The sequence below is a fragment of the Saimiri boliviensis genome, chromosome 1, assembly GCF_048565385.1.
Source record: "Saimiri boliviensis isolate mSaiBol1 chromosome 1, mSaiBol1.pri, whole genome shotgun sequence".
NCBI lineage: Eukaryota > Metazoa > Chordata > Mammalia > Primates > Cebidae > Saimiri > Saimiri boliviensis.
Genome location: NC_133449.1, coordinates 1785314 through 1803267, shown reverse-complemented (window position 1 = coordinate 1803267; position 17954 = coordinate 1785314). Strand labels below are relative to the sequence as shown.

Here is a 17954-nt window from a genome sequence, read left to right as displayed (position 1 = left end):
GCCCTTCCCATGCCATTTGGTAATTAGATTACGTTCAATTGTCTGTTCTCCTGAGTAACTTTTGCAGACCTGAGAAAATGGAGAGTGCTGCAATGAAAGAGGCTAGGATTATAAATCAATCTGTAATCAATCAATTTGTAAGGACACATGCACGCGAATGTTCATTGCAGCACTGTTTATAATAGCAAAGACCCGGAACCAACCCAAATGCCCATCAATGATAGACTGGACAGGGAAAATGTGGCACATATATACCATGGAATACTATGCAGCCATAAAAAAGCAATGAGTTCGTGTCCTTTGTAGGGACATGGATGAACCTGGAAACCATCATTCTCAGCAAACTGATACAAGAGCAGAAAATCAAATACCGCATGTTCTCACTCATAGGCAGGTGTTGAACAATGAGAACACATGGACACAGGGAGGGGAGCATCACACAGTGGGGTCTGTTGGGGGAAATAGAGGAGGGACAGTGGGGGGTGGGGAGATGGGGAGAGATAGCGTGGGGAGAAATGATAGATATAGATGATGGGGAGGAAGGCAGCAAACCACACTGCCATGTGTGTACCTATGCGACAATCTTGCATGTTCTTCACATGTACCCCAAAACCTAAAATGCAATTAAAAAAAGAAAGAGGCTGGTTCATGTCAGTGAGAGCAGGTGCCCGCTGGCCCCTCCAGTGTGCTGAGCAGGGAGCACAAGTCTCCGGGGCAGCTCTCAGTGTGGACCCTAGGAGTCCATCAACACAGCAGTAGCTCAAACCATGCCCCAGCCTGTGACCTGATGGACAGCTCGGCATGAAGCCCCAGGTGACCCAGCCTGCCTCCCCACCTGGCTGTCTTTCAGGGCAAACAGTACAGCTGTTGACGGGTCTTTGGACTCAATTATTAGCAAGATTTTAATATCTCCTCTTTTACACTGTAATTTAAGCAGGTAGATGCTTTTAAATTGCCATCTGTGTAGTGAAATCCATCCTAAGAAAATGTGAGTTTACTTTAATTAGCCATGCTCTGGCTGATGGATTTCAGAATCCTGTCACCCAAATTGGCAGGAAATTCAGACACTTAGCTGCATGTACTGGTGGGTCCTATGTGGTTTTGTGTCTTCATGTGATCTAGATCATTACAGATGCATGTGCACACATATGTATTTGTATATTTTTTTGCTTTTCTTATCCAGCATGCCTGCTTCTTTCTCCCTCTTGATTCTAAGTATGATTTTTATCTTTTATTGTCTTCAGAGTTCTTTTGCATGTTTCCCCATTTCCCACAGGAGCTACCTCATGCCCCGGCAGCCACAGGGTGCTGTGACAGAGAAGGGTGCTGGATGCCTGTTTATTTCTACAGAATCCTGGACCTCTGAGGAATTGTCTGGCTTGGGAGCATTTAGAAAAGCAAACAGTTCCATGGCGTCTGTGAGAACTCTCGAGCCAGGATGCCATGTGCTTCCCCATCCCAAGTCTAAAGGGATTTGCTTTGGGGGTTAATAGGCAGGAGGGGGAATGTCTGTGCTCAGGGGCGGCCAGGTTCTGACCCCTCCATCTCCTTGCTCTGTGTTCCGGTATCTGAGTGCCCCTCTCACCTGGCATATCATGTGTCTCTGCATTTGTTTGCCTTTGCTGCCTGGGTGTCTAAGCTCCAGAAAGCAGCAGCTTTGTGTGATTTCATCACAGCTTTGTCCCCTGCACCCAAACAGTGGGCATGGACAAAGCTCCCAGTGACTAGTTGCTGAGTGCCTCCTTGCAAGGCCTTAGCTGACCCAAGATGAATGTGAAGCTTCCTTCCTAAGTTGACATATTATTAAAGGAAAGAGTTGATGGTGCGTGGCCTCTCCTGAACTTTCTGTGAAGCTTTGCTTTGTTCTGAGCACGGTGGCTGCAGCAAACCTCTCGACTTGGGAGTCCTGCCATATGCATGGAGGGACCCATGCTGGACTCTCACTTTGCATGGGTTATGCAACACCTGCGAAAGAGACAAAGGGAGGCCACTTCACAGGATGGTTGAGGGAAGTGAACATGCAAAATACGAGACAGACCTGGAACCCGGGTAGAGCACACAGCCCACCTGCTGGCGGGAAGCTCCCCCCGCCCACTCCTTACACTGCCTCGCAGGCTTCTCCCTCCACCTTTGCTTCCCCACGCGGCTTTTCCTTTCTCTAAAATGACTGCAAAGCCAGAGCAGCTACGAGTCTCCTGAGTTTGCGGAGAACTTTGCAATTCCTCTAATGCTTTGCACGTTGGCTACTTAATCAGGTGCCCTGATGTGCACTTTGCCTGAAGACCCAGAGGTGGCCCTTGTAGGATCTTGTTTCACAGTGTGGAAGGTGTGGGTGTGGAGGTGAAGCAGCTTTGCCGGTGGCCCAGCTGAGGGAGGAGCTGCCTGGCCTCCGGTAGCCATGGCTTCCTTATCTCTAGAGCACGGTGGCAACCACCATGCAAGAACGTGGCCTTCCTGTAAGGATCAGCTGTGGTCAGGACATCACAGGGCAGCATCCCGCCTGCTGCACCTGCAGGGTTTCTCCTTTCGGTCATTATCACGGAGCCCAAATTAAGTCCCCAGAAACTGAGACTCCTTGGAGGCTGCGTGCTGGAAGGCCCCACCCTTGCACTGTTCTCTTCAGCCTGGAAGTGCTCCTGAGGCCACACGTCCTTTTGTAAAACCCACATGCTGGAGTTTATGATCCATCCCACACCAGGACACCTGGAGCTACGGATGCAAGTTCCAGCCCAGCTCGATAACATGCATCTTCAATTAAGGCCGACAAGATCACCCTAAACACAAGTTTGATTTGAAGGCTATGCTGCTTTGTAGGTATATCACCCTTTGTAGGTAAGAAGAGAAAAAAAGTCCAAATATCTTAATTCAACATTCAAAAGCCTTGTATCTTGACTCACCGAAACCTTTCTTTCTGGCACACTCTCTAGCTTCTGCTTTTTGTGGGGCTGATGCCACCCCTCTTAAGGGGAGCTCCAGTGAATCTTCTTCCTGGAAACCTGCCTGCTGCATCTCGGCCCTGGGATCTAGTCCCCTTGCCCACCCCAGCATTGGCACTCACTGCCCACCTTGCTGGCCATTCTTGGCCTAAATACATCTTATCTGCATTTATTTCTTTGCTTCTGTGAGCTCTCGGCTAAGCACTTAGATTATGAATCAGAATCAGGCAGGGTGCCCAGCCGGGATGCCCAGACACAGATGCTGGAGTGCCTGAGAAGCTGCCAGCCAACCGACTCCGGCACTCCTGCTGCAGAGGAAGGAGGATGAACACCTCCTCGCCTTGCGTCAGACACAACCCTCTACCCACTCCTTTGACTCTGGGTCTGCTGCTGATGAGCTTTGCCCCACATGCGTTCCCTCCCAGGGTCACCAGCCTTCCTGGGGCCCTCAGCAGTGAGGGCAGATCATCACATTTGCTGGCGCACAGGGCTGCTGTGAGCGTTAATTAAGTCACTGTTTGGAAGGAACTTGGAGACAGCTCACAAGGACGAAGCCTGGTTGTGAAGGTGTTAAATCCCCACCTTGCCGCTATACAGAGGCAGCCGACCTGTCTCTGACTGCTCAGGAAAGAAAAAAAGGATTCCTGCATATTCCACCCTGCGGAAAAAGTGAAATCATAATGCGATGCACTGTACTTGCTCTCAAAGGTTTATTTCATTTAAAAGGTGCAAGGAGGCTCCCTCCTCTTCAGCTGGTTCTTCCTTGGCAGTTGCTATTTTCTAGACAAAGTGAGTGCATAGGAAAAGGCAGGGGCATCCAAAGGTCTGATCACAGAACGGTGCTCCAGCAAGGTCCGAGACTGTGATGGATGGAGCAAATACTTCTCACCTGGGCCTTCAAAGGTTTATGTGGGGAGGATGCCACCCGATCTGAAACCAAACCGCCCGGGGGCGGGCACAGCCTCCACACAGCAGCACGTGAATGCCACTGCAGAACCCACAGGGGTGCTTTGTGTTGGCACAACTCAGTCACCCTTTCCGGAGCCCACGTGGGCCAGCAGGGCTCTTGCCTCTCCGGTGAGAATTGCCCCTCATTTCTGAGTGCTTCCGCCCAGCCAGACGGAGCTGGTGGCAGCCTGCCTCCAGTGCGTCCTGACCCGCAGAGCAGTGCGCGACCTGAAGAGAGCCTGGCTCCCCAGACACTCCCCGGTCAGCAGCTGAGGTGAAGCCAGAAGTGGCATTCTGGGCATGGCGGCACGCATCCAAGCCCCTGTGCCCTCATGGTGGCCACACGCCTCTGGTGCCAGGCCCCACTGGGCCACACAGGCAGTGAGTTTGGGCTTGTTCCAGGTTTGGAGCCTCAGGTCCCAGCTCACCAGGAGAGAACGTGAAGACCCCAGCGGCTGAGTAAGCAGGTGTCAGAGGCCCCACAGACACAGGTGCTCATGGGTGAGGATCCTGGCCCAGAGCTGGAGGGCACAAAGGAGGTTCCCATGCGTGATTCCAGGGAAGCCTGGCACCTAAGTCCATGGAAGAAGTGACCTCTGGGCCTGCGGGAAGTGGAGGCGGAGTGGGTAGCTCAAGAGGCTTCGGCTGCTTCATTCATGTTTCCCGAGTGTTCCTTTAGATGTCACGCACATATATCAACAACTTCGAGATATCATTCACATGCCATAAAATTCACCCATTGGAAGTGTACAGTTCAGTGGATTCTAGTACTACATCCCCCATATCTGTGGGACACACTCCAAGACCCCCAGTGGGTGCCTGAAACCATGGATGGTGCCAAACTCCACATGCTCTGCTTCTTCACATATACACACATTTGTGGTAAAGTCGGTAAAGTCTAATTTACGGCTCTGGCCCAGGAAGAGGTTAACAGCAGTAACTAATGGCCTCCGTGCTCGTGCACCTGGGACCATCCTCAAAGGCACTGAGGTCCCCTGCAGAGAACCCAGTGGTGGCTCTCATGGGTGGTGGCTTCGGAGTGACTGACAGTGAGTAGGGGTGCAGTGTGGATGGACACACTGGGCAGAGGGATGATTCACATCCCAGGCAGATGGAGCCGGACGGCAGATTTCATCGCGAGCACACAATGGAAGATTCATGATGGCTTATTTCTGTAATTTTCCGTTAAATATTCTGGGACCATGGTTGTCCTTGGGTGTCTGAAACCGTGAAAAGGAAAACCGCAAGTAAGTGGGGCCCACCATGTTCACAGATACGTGCAGGTCTCACCGGTTACTTTTAGAATATTTTCATCACCTCGGAAAGAAACCCCATCACCTTGTATCTTCAGGCTCCCAAGTCCCCACCTGCGGCCCTGAGCACTCACCAGTCCACCTGCTCCCTCTGCCACATTCTCCATTCTGCACATTTTATGTAAATGGAGTCATTAGACATGGCCTCTTGAGAATGACTTCTCTCACTTAGCATAATGTGTTAAACATTCATTTGCCTTGTAGCATCTACCAGTGCTCCGTAACTTTTTATGGCAGATATGTGTTTCATTATGTATGAATTCGTATATATCCCACATTAGTGAGTTGTGTTATGTGCATACGCCCCATTCCGTTTACCCAGTCATCAGTGGGTGGAAATTTCAGCAGATTCCATGTTGGCTGACACAAAGCCGCAGTGAACATGTACAGTCTTTATGTGAATGTGTGAACATAGTCCTGTTGCTTCTCTAGGAGTGGGATTTCTGGGTCATGCAGTGACTGCACGCTGATGAGTCGGTTCAGGAGATGCCCCACTGCTTTCTGAAGTGGCTGCACCATTGACATTCTCACCAGCAGCGTGAGTGTGCTCCCATCTCCCTGTGTCTTTGCCACCACTCGTGAGCATCTGACTTTGCTTCTGGCCATCCCAGTGGGCATGGCATGGTCTCACTGTAGTTTTGGTGTGTACATCTCTGATGACTAATGTTATCGATCATCATTTTGTGTGCTTAGGGTTTTCTTCAATATTTTCTTTGGTGAACTGTTGTTCCGATAGTTTGCCACTTTTTAATTGGATTGTCATTCTATTATTGATCTGTACTAATTATTTATACTTTCTGGATAGAAATCCCTTTGCAGTGTAGGATTTTTAAGTATCTTCTCCCCTTCTGTAGATTTTTTTTTTTTTTTACTTTTTTGATGGTATATTTGCAACAAAAAAAAGTCTGTTTTTTAAAATTCTGATAGTGTTCAATTTATCTGCTTTTTTATTGCTCGTACTTGTGCTGTCATATTTAAGATGTCGCCAAATCTGAGAGCTTTATAGTTTTACTTCCTTTTTCTTCTTTTGAGACGGAGTCTCGCTCTGTCACCCAGGCTGGAGTACAATGACACGATCTTGGCTCACCGCAACCTCTGCCTCCCAGGTTCAAGCGATCCTCCTGCCTCAGCCTCCCGAGTAGTTGGGATTACAGGCACGCTCTACCATGTCCAGCTAGCGTTTTGTATTTTTAGTAGAAACGGGTTTTCACCATGTTGGCCAGGCTGGTATCCAACACCTGACCTCAGGTGATCCACCTACCTCAGCCTCCCAAACTGCTGGGATCACAGGCGTGAGCCACCACGCCCAGCCCAGTTTTAGTGCTTATGTAGATCCAAGTTTGAGTCTGAGATCCATTTCTCGTTTTTGTATACGGTGTGAGATAGGGGTCCAAACTCCTGTTTGCATGGTGATATTAAGTGGTTAAAAAGATGATTCTCTCTCCTTTGACTAGCCCTGGCACTCCTGTGAAGAGTCTGTTGACAGTAGATGCATGAGTGACTTCTGGATATGGACTCTCTTCTGCTGGCCTGCATATCTGTCCGTATGTGGCCCCACTGTGTCTCGATTGCCGTTGCTTTGCAGTGAGTTCTGAAGTCAGGAAGTGTTTGCCCTCCTACTTTGTTCTGTATGATGTTAGCTGTGGCTGTGCCTTCTGAATCTTAAAGTTCACAAAGCCATTACAAGAAGATCATGAATTTAATCCTTGGTCTTTTAATGACAGAACATTCTTAGACAGTTGTCAGACCCATCACTGGGTAGTTGAAGCCATGGGGAATGTATCCAGAAGAAACCCAAGACTTGACCTGGTGTAATGAATCTGTGGGCATGATGGACAGGCAGCAGCAGAGTGGTACCTTCTGTGTGCCCTTCTCCCTAGCACACAGCTGTCACTGGCAGCAGGACCTGTCTACACTCAGGCAACACCTAACTCCTCCCATCACACAGCTTGTTCATAGCCAGGCAGAGCTTAGCAACATACAGGCAGCCTCTGAACTTGTAGCTTAAAACGTCTAGATCTAGGGGAAATCATTTGGCTTCCCATTCTTCCAAATGATCTCCCCCAAGACCGGAAGGGTCATTTAGGGACCTGTTGTTTCTTAATCCCTGCTGCCTGCACTTCTGTCCCTCCTCACTCGCTACACAGAAAAGCCACTAAGCAGCAGGAAAAATAGGAGAACCCACTCCCAAGTCCTGCCAGATGGGCACTGCCTTAGCGTGCTCTCCATTTTACCCCATAGATGCCTAGACTGTAAAGGCAGAGCTTTTGCACAGCTTGAGAATAATCTTTAAAATGTAATGGAAGGCTGGTTTCAGCTATGCAAATCAATCAATGTGATGCATCACATTAGCAGAATGAAAGATGTAAAAACCCATGATCATCTCAACTGATACAGAAAAAGCTTTTCACAAAGTTCAGCACCCTTTATGATTAAAAAACAACAACAACAACTCTTAACAGTTTAGGTATAGAAGAAATATTCCTCAACATTGTGAAAGCTATTATGTAAAACCTGCAGCTAACATAATTAACAGGGAGCAATTGAAACTTTCCCACCAAGATCCAGTAGAAAGTAGGATGCCCCCCTCACCACTTCTATTCAATGTTGGATTACAAGTAGTAACAAGAGCAGTCAGACATGAAATAAAATAAACAAAAGGGATCCATTTCAGAAGGAAGAGGTAATATTTCTCTGTTTGCAGATAACATGATCCTATATGTAGAAAACCCCAAAGATTGCACACAAAAATACTGTTAGAATTAATGAATGAATTCAATAAAGTTGCAGAATATAGTATCAGCATAGAAAAATCAGTAGCTTTTGTATAGACAAATAATAACCTAGCTGGAAAATAATAAAACAATCCCATTTATGATAGCATCAAAAAATAAGATATTTTGAAATAAATTTAACAAAGAAAGTAAAAGTTTTGTACACTGAAAACTATAAAATATTAATGAAAGAAATGGAAAAAGGCACAAATAAATGAAAAGGTAAGGTATTTCACGTTCATTAGGAGGAATTCATATTGTTAAAGTGTCCCTACTATCCAAAGTAATATACAGATTTAACACAATCCCTATTAAAATCTTCAATGGTAATTTTCACAGAAATTGGGAAAATATCCTAGAATTTTTGTAGAACCACAAAAAACTCCAAGAAGCCAGAAAAAAAAATTAAAAAACGACTGAGAAGGAAAAGCAAAGTTGGAGGCATCATACTTCTTGATTTAAAATTATATTATAAAACTATAGATATTAAAGCAGTGTAATGCTGGCATAAAAACAGAACCATAGACCCATGGAACAGAACGAAGAGCCCCAAATAAATCTAAACACATATGCTTAACTAATTTTTGACAGGGTCTCAAGAGGACACAGTGGAGAAAAGACAGTCCCTTCAATAAACAATGCTGAGAAAATTGAATTTTCACATGAAAAATAATAAAATTGGGTTCTTCTTCTCTTTTACATTTAATTAAAAATGGATGCAAGCCCATCTATAAACCTGGAACCATAAAACTCCTAGAAGAAAATATTGGAAAAAATATCCTTGACACTGAGCACAACAGTGCTTTTTTAGATGTTACCTAAAAGTTTAAACAATAAAAATAAATAAATGGGACTACACAAAACTAAAAAGCTTCTGCACAGCCTAAGAAGCAATATCAAATGAAAAGGCAACCTAGGACTGGAAAAAAAAAGTTTGTGAATCACATCTGCTAAGGGTTTCATATCCAAAACATATAAATAACTCTTACTAACCAACAGCAAAAATAAGGCAAGTAATCCCACAAATGAGCAAAGATCCTAAGCAGACATTTTTCAAAACAATAAATAAAAATGTCCAACAGGCAAATGAGAAGGTATTCAACATCACTCCTCAAACAGAAAATGCGAAATAAAGCCATCATGTAACCTCCTGGCCTGTTCTCCCTGCCCACTGCACAAATGAAGACCAGGGCATTGCAGTAAACCAGGAGTTTGATTAACTCGAGGCCGGCCATGCCCCCGGCAGATGGAGTTGCTACTCGGGTAGGTCTCAGCGAAGGCTTGTAGGTTAAGGGATTTTCAAGGACAGTTTCAGGAAAGGGTGGGGCGCCTGGCAGCGGCTGCTTGCTGCTGACTGACTGGGATGCGATTCCAGGGCATGGGAAAGCTTCCCTGAGCTCTGAGCGTTTTCTGAGTGGGGCCACAGGAGCAATGGAGCCATCTATGCGTGAGACCAGTTGGAGCCATGGGTGTCAGGCATGCAAAAACCTGAGAAGATGCCTCGCGAGGCCAAGCGTAGCTTCTGCAGCAGTGATGCTCCCTGCAGGGCTCCGGAATAATGGCTGGTAGTCCTGAATGTCTACACCTTAGCAGAATTCAGGCTCCTCTCCTCCCCTTCACCAGTGGTCTCTCAGCTTTACAAAGGCCATTGGGTTTGGGGGAAGGAGTATTAATTATCATTTAAACTATCGAGGAGATGTCTCCCAAAGCTAGCTTGGCAGCTTGAGGCTAAAGGCAAAACGGCCTTGGCTGGATCAGACCTCCCACTGCCAGAATTTTCTCACTGTTACCATTTTTCAAAGGCAGTTTCATCATAAGTGACCACTGCACACCTGGAAGGACAGCTGTGTGAAAGGAAAATAACAACTTGGGACCCCAATTCCCTCTGCCGAAAGACAAAAACGTAAGCTGAAAGCTGAGTCATGCAAGAAGTTGCCTTTCCTTTTGTTCCAAAGCAGATAGCTACAGATGAAAGGTTAAATATCTCCACAGGTAGCAGCTCCTCACTCACCTCATTTTATGTAAAGTGCCGATTCTCCCTGTTAAATATTGAAGCTCTCAACTTCATCTTTGGAGAAAGGCACAGACTGTTTCAGTAATTCTGGTTTTTGTTTTTGTTTTTTTCCTCTCCTTAACCTTGGCAAAATAACCTTCTACATTTATTGAGACCCATCTCAGATACTTTTTGGTTTACAGCTATTATCCAAAAATCAAGAGATAACAAGGGGTGGTGAGGGTGTGGGCAAAAGGGAAGCCTTGCCTGCTGCCGATGGCAATGTGGATTGGAACTGCCATTATGAAAAACAGTGCAAAGGCTCCTAAAACCACTAACAGTGGAACTAGCTTACGACCCAGCAATTCTCTTGAGCAGACACCCAGAGGAGACAACATCGATGCCTCGGAAAGACGCCTGCACTCTCATGTTCATAGCAGCGTGATTCACGATAGCCAAGATACAGAACCAACCTCACGGACAAATGGATAGAGAAAATGTGGGATGTTTATATACATATATCTCCAATGGAATAAATATTATTCAGCCTCGTGACTGTAATCCCAGCTACTCAGGAGGCAGGAGAATTGCCTGAACCCAGGAGGCGGAGGTTGCCGCGAGCTGAGATTGCACCATTGCACTCCAGCCTGGGTAATAAGAGCGAAACTCCGTCTCAAAAAAAAGAAGAATGCAATCCTGCTATTTGCCGCAATATAGATATACCCAAAAAACATTATGCTAAGTAATATAAGTCACATGCAGAAAGAAAAATATTGTATCATCTTGCTTATATATGGAACTTTTTTTTTCCTAAAGAGCTCAGGCTGGGCGCGATGGCTCACACCTGTCATCCCAGCACTTTGGGAGGCTAAAGGGGAGGGTCATTTCAGCTCAGGAGTTGGAGGCCAGCCTGGCCAACATGGTGAAAACCCATCTCTACTAAAAATACAAAAATTAGCAGGGCATGGTGGTGTGCATTTGTAGTCTCAGCTACTCTGGAGGCTGAGGTGGGAGGATCACTTTCGCCCAGGAGGCAGAGGTTACAGTGAGCCGAGATCATGCCATTGCACTCCAGCTGGGGTGATGGAATGAGACCGTCTCTCAAAAAAATAAAATAAAAGCTCAAATACACATAGGTGAGAGTGAAACCGTGGTTATGAGTGGGAGCATGGGGAGATATCAGTCAAATGATACAACATAGCAGATATGTGGGCTGATCACGTCTAGAGGTCTAACGCCCAAAGTGAAAACTAAAGTTAATATAATTATACTGTGTTAGAGACTTTGCTAAGTCAGTAGATGCTAGCGGCTCTTGTCACAAAAAAGTAACTGAGATGATAAGTTAATTTGTTTCACTGTAGTAACCATTTTAGGATGTACATCCCATAGAAGCATATTATACACACCAAACATACATGATAACATTTTTTTTAATGCAGTGGAGAAACTGGGCCAGTAAGCAGACCGTTCGGGTTCCACATGATAACGCACTTTGTGTCTGAAGAAGAAGGTGGAAGAGAAAGAAGGCACACACGAAAGGCGTGAACCAGCGTGTTCAGCTTCTGATAGAAAAGGACCCGTGAGGCACTGAGGAAGCAGAGCCGGGGTCCCTGAAGCGGCCGGGCCTGGGGGCTTGAGAGCAGGTGCTGCTCCCAGAGGCTGAGAGTAGACTGAGTCAGGGAAAACGGGGGTCCACACAGGGAGCTGTGTAGACATGGAGAAGGCTGGGCAGCACTGAATACCCATGGGCCCCACCCCAGGGTGCTGGCTTACCTCGTAGGTGATGGGGTGGCCCTGAAGTCTCGCCTGCAGGAAGGTGACATCTCACAGAGACCCAGAGAAGGGGCAGGAGGGGCCGAGGCACCCACCCCAGGAGAGAAGCCCCTGTGGCTGCCCGAGGAAGACGGCCGGCCCACAGTCCGTGGTCCATCAGTGGGAATCAAGCCACAGCAGCAGGAGGGAGAGAAGAGCTCAGCTGAGAGGCACTCAGAGGCTGAGAGGAGAGACCCAGAGGCTGTGGCCATGGGCCGGGGTGACGAGGGACAAGCCTGGGCTGGGGGCCAGCGTAGTTGTTATTCATTATCACAGGGAATGTGGAAGAGAAGGCTGAGGGATGTTTAATAAGTGACCCCCACATGCTAACTTTTCAGTAATCTAGCTGAAACGCCACGTGGAAAAGCCCAAATGGCCTTTGTCGAGAAGCGTGAGGCGCGTTGAGAGACACACGTCGGAAGCACAGCTGACCCTTGCAGAGCAGGCCATGGGAATGAAGCCAGCCTGGCTGAGAAATGGGGTGGGGACTCAAGGACAGGTGCATATGTTAAAGCAGTTGTAAGGTTACCCCGCATTGACATGGAGGCATAAACTGGTTCTCAGTGATTCCCAAGGTGTATCCATCCTCACACCGCTATAAAGACACACCAGAGACTAGGCAATTAATAAAGGAGAGGTTTGATCAATTCACACTTCAGCATAGCTGGGGAGGCCTCAGAAAACTTACAATCATGGCAGAAGGTAAAAAGGAAGGGGGGCACCTTCTTCACAAGGTGGCAGGAGGGAGAAGTGCCAGCAGGGAAATGCCAGACACATAAAACCATCCGATCTCCTGCGACTCACACTCTCATGAGAACAGCATGGGGAAACCGCCCCGTGACCCAGTTACCTCCACCTGGTCCTGCCCTTGACATGTGGGGACTATGGGCATTACAATTCAAGGTGAGATTTGGGTGGAGACACGGCCAAACCACGTCACAAGGCTAAAGTGCCGTGTTGAATATTTACCCTAAAAAACATTAGCCTTACCCTATGAGTAGGAAGAAATGATCACATTCTTTGCAGTCCGTATTCCATAAGGCTTGGTCCACTGCATTATAATGAATAAGGCTTGGTCCACTGAAGGCCTGAGGGTGTTCGGATGCTTCCAGAGTCACTTCACACATTCCATCCTCATTGTCCCTTAGGCAGCCCGGGTACAACAGCAGCCCGACACCTACCAGTGGCATCCAATGACAGACCAACAGAAGCATGAAGCGTAGAAAGCAGTTCTGAAATTTAATTCCATACAAAATTGAGAGATACGGGACTGTCCTTTACAACTGGTATCAGAGATGACGTTTCCAGTATCTTATTACCGTCAGTGCTGACCATGTATTTCCCTGGAAGAGGTCAAGGCAGGCCACCATTCTGGCAGCAGCAGAGAGCCAAGCGGGCGTACACACACCAAGCCTCATGACTCTGGGACCATGGAGAAATCCACCCCCGCTGACTTACACCTGAGTTTCTCCAGCGGTGACCACGGTTCACGTGTAAGTTGTGGTCTCAGTCTGAGGAGCTGGTACTAGTGTCAACAAAAAAGTCAAATGGCACGTACTTGAGGATGGCCTACACCCTGAGAATGCGTTGTGAAATGTTTGATTCTATCATGGTTTCAGATCTCTCTGTAATATACGTAGGATGTACACGGGGGATCAAGACATAAAATTATTTCTCACCATGGAGCAGGGTCAAAACCTGACAGCCACGATCCTATTTCCATGTGGAAAGAAGGTGACCCCCACCTCTGAGCAAGGGGAACTGGAGGTAACAGGACCCATTCAAGGAATGAAAAAGTAAACCAAGCATCCCTGGGGCACCAGGTAGGACCCAGGCCTTTTCTTCAGCTGAACTGTAAGGTGCTAAGAGGTCCCGCCCCACAAAGGGAACCCAGGAGGACCTGACATTGTTCCCTATTTTGCTTTTGCCTGAATTACTTCAGGACACCCTGTGCTTCCTTTCCCGACTTACTCATAAACTGTGGAAGAATGGCCAACTTATGTACCCTTTCCCGCCTCTGTGCAGCGTCTGCACAGTGGGGCTGTTAACACCCACTTCAGGCAGTTGTGAGCAACAGGGACATTGCTGCAGCAGCCCTGTGCAGAGATGCTCCCGCTCACTCCTTCCTTCCTTCACCACTTCAATCACTACTGATGAAATACCTACATATCTGTACCTCCTGTGAGTTACTCATCACACGCGACACGTCTCTATTCTCTTGTAAAGACCAAAATTCACCAAAATAAATGCAAACATGTGACTGTGACAAAAGCTACTTTTGAAAATTAAAATTGGAGTCTTGAAAATTTAAAGTGCAATCGAGGAAGTCAAAGGCAAATTTTAGAAAACCTTCCACAACATAGAGAAGAAAGACGAAGAGATAAAAAAGAAAGAAAGAAAAAAAAAAGGCTAAAACCAATGGAAGACGAACTTAGATACTCCAAATCCCCTGAGTAGAAATTCAAAAAACGAATAATAATAAAGAGGGGAAAATTAGTAAAGAAAGAAGGAAGTTCTGGGAGATGAGCGGTTTTCAGGTTGCTTGGGGCACTGATGTCAGCCGGTAAGAGGGAAAACCTCTGAGCTTCCGAGCTTCCCAGGAGAAGCAGGATCAGACTGCAGACTGGCCTGGCAACAGAGGGCACCATTCGGAAACCTGGACCCTGTACACGCCTGGCATAGAATAATCACCTCAGGGCCTTTCCAGACTTGGGTGAGATGATTTTCCCCTTGGTGAAATAGACATTTCTGACGTGCAAAGCCTCAGAACCCTTCTTTGGAGGTTCCTATTCTGAAAAAAACTGCCTGGGGCTCTGTGTCCACTAACTGGAGAAGAAATCCAAGAAAGAAGATGGTTGATGTGGACACTCAAACCCTGGGGCTCATAAGGAACCCGAGCTAAACAACCCCCGGCCCTCGGGTCACTTGGATTCTGCTGCGGCGGCAGGGCAAGGCGGGGAGGGGAGCAGGCCCAGCCCCACACCCGGCTCTTTTTTTTGTGTCTGTGAATCCTTAGCACAGTATGTATGTGTGTGTATATATATATATATATATATATATATATATATATATATATATATTGCACTTTAGATTCTGGGGTACACGTGAAGAACATGCAGGATTGTTGCATAGGTACATACATGGCAATGTGGTTTGCTGCCTCCATCCCCGTCACCTGTATCTGGCATTTCTCCCCATGTCCTCCCTCCCCCACTCCCCACCCCCCACTGTCCCTCCCCTATTCGCCCCAACAGACCCCAGTGTGTGATGCGCTCAGCTCTTCCTGTCCCATCAGGCTCTGGAGACGACCCCTTGTGAATGCTTGGTTTTCAAAAGCAAATAAACAGAAACAAATTAGGTGTGAGAGCTTGCTTGCCTAAAGTAGACTTCCTAGACGAAATTTCTGCCTCTGACTTTAAATATTTTTTTAATGAACTAGGATCTGCGAAAGGGGGATGTTGGTAGGTTCTTGGCCCCCCTGCCCTCGGACAGGACTCTGAGCATGGGGTTGTGGCCGCAGAGGCGCGGGGGATGGACCCGCTGCCCTGCTCCCGCCCAGCCAGGGAGGGGAGCTTTGGGTTTCATGCAATACTTTGTTCTGGAGTCATGCACGGTCACCTTCTGATTAAAAAAATGTGGATGGATTTCAGGCAAAGAACCTTCTCCACCTCATCCATTTTCCTTGTTCTGTTTGCTCTTTAGGGAGCATTGCTCAGCATAAGGTTATCATTCATAAAATCCCACAAACAAGCATGCTTTATAGGACGACTTTAATAGGAACCTCACACCCATTTTAATTTATACTATGAATATGAATTGTAGCATAGATTGCTTGTCATTCATGAATAACTAATTGTTTAATTTTTAGATATTATGAGCTATTTGTATGTATGTTTCTTGGTATTACACTAATATTCCGTTGACATTAGCTGATTGCAAAATGCTTTTTAAAATAACCATAGCTTTATAAAATAATTTACTAAAAACACCCCACATGCATCACAGCGTTAAAATTGAACATGTTGCCAATCTATTGACTCATTTTAATTTTTTTATTTTAATATAATATGTTGAGTTTTTCTCATTGATTGACCTTTGGGGTGGCAAATTTAAAGCTGGCCATGAAATTTCTTTTTTACCCAAAAGTACTTTTTTATATTTTCAAATTTTCTGATCTTCCATACTTTCTATTTGTCTTTACACCCAAAATAAATTATTTTTCTACATATTTAAGATTGCTACTATGTCTATTGTATTCTTCCTCTCTCCCTTGCCTTGAGTTTATGTAGTGACATCTTACGCATCTGTTTTATGCTGCCTCACCCACGTGTAGCAGAGTGCCAGAGACCCAGCCCGGGTCAAGGGTGGGCAGATGAACTGGTCACATTCATGAGTAGGGAGCCAGAGTTTTCTGATTGTAATCTTTGCTGCTTGTCCACATCATCATATTTAGAAATTAGAAACAAAAACTGTATATTAATAAATTAGTATCCAGCAATAAAAATATCACTGCCTACGTCATTTATTGAGCATTTAATGATAAGCCAGCCATCTTTAATGTATTATTTAATTCAGATATTGAAAAGTCTAGGAAATGAATGCTTATGAGACAACATGCTCAAATTTGTCGTGACGTAGAAGGTGATGGTGCTGTTATAACTCCATTCTGTCTAACTGCAAATTGTTTAACCATTAAAAATTGTGCTTGTTAGTTGAGTCACATGTATAGCATCGTCTGATCAGTTAGAATCTGTCTTCACAGGGAAATGCAAACATTTTCTTTTCCTGACTTCCTCCTCCTCCTCCTCCTATTCTTGTTTCTTCTTCCTTTTCTTCTTCTTTTCTCCTTCTCCTTCCCCTTCCCCTCCTTCTTCCTCCCAGTGCATCCATATTAACCACTAGGAGCAGGCACGTAAGAGCCAAAGTCGGGTAGAATTGTGTGGGCTCTGGGGTCTCACAGGACGCAGGAGTTATGTAATACAGTTCAGAGTTCAGGGTCATGTTTAGGGGAGTTATTACATCCAAGGGAGGGACAGAGAAGTTCTTTTATTTTAAACTACAAAGTAGGGTCAAGAAAACTGTTCAATCTGGTCTAATTTTTTTCTTTCGAGGGACTAATCATGACTGTTAACCTTCTATGGTTCACATCCACCATTGTATCTCTTATTATATCCACCATTACATTCTTGACAAGACATACAGACTCCATCCCTTATTAACTGAGTGTGGATGAAATTGATCTTTGGGAACATGAAGCACACAAGGGAAGGGTTTAGGGCTCAGCCCTGATGGTTGCAGAGGTGAACAAGGTGGGCTGGCTTCCAGGTGGAAGAAAAAGATCTGTGAATTCCTGGGAATGTGGCTGCATTAGGACTCCCCGGGTTTCTTATTTAACTCTGCTCTCCGGTCTCTCATTGCTCACATGAGGAACTGCGTAGGCATTGTGACCACACTTCCATGATGGTCACCGGCCGTAAGACACATCATCGCAGGGGCTCCAGGCTCTCTGCTCACTTGACCTGCTGACGTTCGAAACAGCCCAGAGAGTTTTAGTCCTCTTAACCCTGGAGAGCAAGAAGCACAGAATCCCTTGGAATGGAAACCCTAAGGGACCAGTTATCGAGTGCCACCACCCACTGAGGTCTCCCGAGCACCCATGGCGAGACTCAAATCCCCTGACCTGTATCTCAGTGTGTAGGGTCAGGCCTTGCTTCATGGCGGGAAGAACTGCAGATCTCAACCCAGATGATTCAGCTTCAGTTATTACCTCCTTCTGGCTAACTGGGGAGTTCTGAGCACATATTTCGGCCTCCTCTGAGTCTCAGTTTCTTTATTCATAAAATTCATGTAAAGTTTAACTGATGGCCAAATGACATAACGGGTAAGAAAACGTTTTATAAAATCTTTTAGGCCTACATATTTTAAGGAGACTACGCTGGTCCTCTCACCCCAGATTCCCTGGAGATATCACAGAATAAATAAGGGTGACAGTGTGAATCCCGGTGTGGAATCCCCCATGACTCTGCCGCACAGGCTGAGCCTACCCACTGTCTGGGAAGGAGCGAGGATAATGCTGTGTGCAGGAATCTGGTCCCCAGAACTGGGAGCTCATGGAACTGGCTCAGGCAGAGCAGAGTATCTCGCAGCCCGCAGAGCTGACACGGCTGTCAGAGAACGA

At 46.4% G+C, this 17954-nt stretch overlaps 1 protein-coding gene across 16 annotated transcripts in view; it reads left to right on the top strand.

The window, feature by feature from the left end:
- Positions 1-17954, top strand: part of MYT1L (myelin transcription factor 1 like) — a 548393-nt gene that overhangs the window by 328574 nt on the left and 201865 nt on the right. The window lies entirely within an intron of this gene.